The 1,876-nt window shown below is 32.7% G+C and overlaps 1 long non-coding RNA gene across 1 annotated transcript; it reads right to left on the reverse strand.

The window, feature by feature from the left end:
• Positions 1–840: 840 nt before the first annotated feature.
• Positions 841–1,446, reverse strand: LOC114738781 (uncharacterized). The gene is made up of 2 exons (XR_003739560.1): positions 1,408–1,446; positions 841–1,067 (listed from the first exon to the last, which is right to left on the reverse strand). It is a non-coding gene; the product is annotated as an uncharacterized LOC114738781 (long non-coding RNA).
• Positions 1,447–1,876: the final 430 nt, after the last annotated feature.

Here is a 1,876-nt window from a genome sequence, read left to right on the forward strand (position 1 = left end):
AATAAATTTCCTTTGGACTGAGCAAACATTTGTTAGGGTGGTCATCGGACCATTTATTTATTTATTTTTGGTGAATAGTCATTGGACAATTTATCTACTTGTAAGAATTTGATACTCTTCTTATAAAATTTAGAACTACTTACCTGATATGTTTGTAACTGATCTTTCGACTTTTAACATTTTTTTTAACCTGTTTTGGTTTTTAACATGAAACATTGAAAAAAAAATACTGTAGGACTTGGTTGAGGAGTTAATGTTGATCCTATATGTAAGATCTATTTCAAATATTTTTCAACTTTTTCGTAAATTAATCTTATTGATGTTTCTCCAACAACAATTAAGTGAGAGGGGGGAGGGAATTAAAGAAGATGCTTAGAGTATTTTAGAAAAAATATATCATATTAACTAATTTAACTAACATTTTCACGACTATCCTTTATACACCAATAGAATTGTTCTATTTAACCTCGAATCATAAAAGCCAGGTTTCAATCCTGGGAAAATCAATTTTTTTTTTTTACAATTCCCAAGCACAAAATCTGATCCTGTTCAAGGAATAGGATTTTCTGAAAAGTTTAAAACTTTTCAGAAACTCACTTTTAAAGTAACCGGTCTAGTGGTTCGAGTACCCAATTTAACCCTTTACAAAAACGGTAAAAACCGTCTAAGACCCATGGTTCATATTCAACCATCGAACCCATTCTTTTCCATCCAACCTTTTGGATCCCATATCAAATCAATTATAGCCAGTAGGATCTAACATTCAATATTCTTGCCATTGGCTCGTACAACGAGTTACATATACAGATACACGTAATTTTAGACAAAATAATAACTACATATCAAAATATTGATCATTTCTTTCAATAGCAGTTACCATGGTTTATCAGCCCTTAGCCACCTCCTTATGGAGAAATATTTACAAACCAAAATAGATATACAATATATCTTCACTTCAAAATAAGATGCATTTTAGCAAAATATATATACACAAAAGATCGCCAGCTTCCTGCGCCTTTAAACTCCACCGATCACTACTCCCTTGCCCTTAGGAGTACTTGCTCTTGCTGTATTACATGGAAGAAGGGGTGAGATTCTAAAGAATCTCAGTAGTAACAAATTTCCCTCACGTAATCATACAAGATCACAAACACATGCTACACAGGCCAAAGAGAACAACACCTTGCATCCAAATATAATCAATGATGCATATACACCATACACCCATATAGCTAATCGCTATCTATCGCGCCCACATTCCAAAATAAATGGAAACCAGCGCATATTGTCATGACAAATATTATTATGCAAAGGCAACTTACATGTTCTCATGCATAATCAGCATAAAGGCACATCCAAGCATGTGGCAATCCATATACAATCATATTAAAGGAAAAGAGTTACTACCTTTTGCTTTTTCTTCCGTACTAACTTCTCCTTGCTTCTTCCTTGGCTCCTTTCTTAATGGACTTGAACAAATATCAAATCCTATAAATTATATAGGCAAGGATAGATTAATATATATATATATATATATATATAGGTATAAGTATTTAAGTACTCTCCATTTCCCTCATGCTTCCCACGGTCATACTTCCAAAAGTCACACACACGCATATATATATATATAACAATATACTCCACAAACTTATAAACAATTAGCATACATTAATCTTTTCGGATATTTCTCCCACAATTCCAGCTTCATATGCGTCATTCTATTTCCCATTTTAAGGTCCAAAAATCTTGATTCAGTCCTCTCAAATTAGTATTCAATTCTACATTAATCTCAACAACCTTGCTAAGCTGTAAACTTTTTCAAATTTCAATATCTATCTTCACACTTTAATCAATTTGGACAGCACCCCATGCTTCC

Source organism: Neltuma alba, unplaced genomic scaffold, assembly GCF_004799145.2.
Source record: "Neltuma alba isolate B1F8T4 unplaced genomic scaffold, ASM479914v2 tig00013684_pilon, whole genome shotgun sequence".
Taxonomy (NCBI): domain Eukaryota; kingdom Viridiplantae; phylum Streptophyta; class Magnoliopsida; order Fabales; family Fabaceae; genus Neltuma; species Neltuma alba.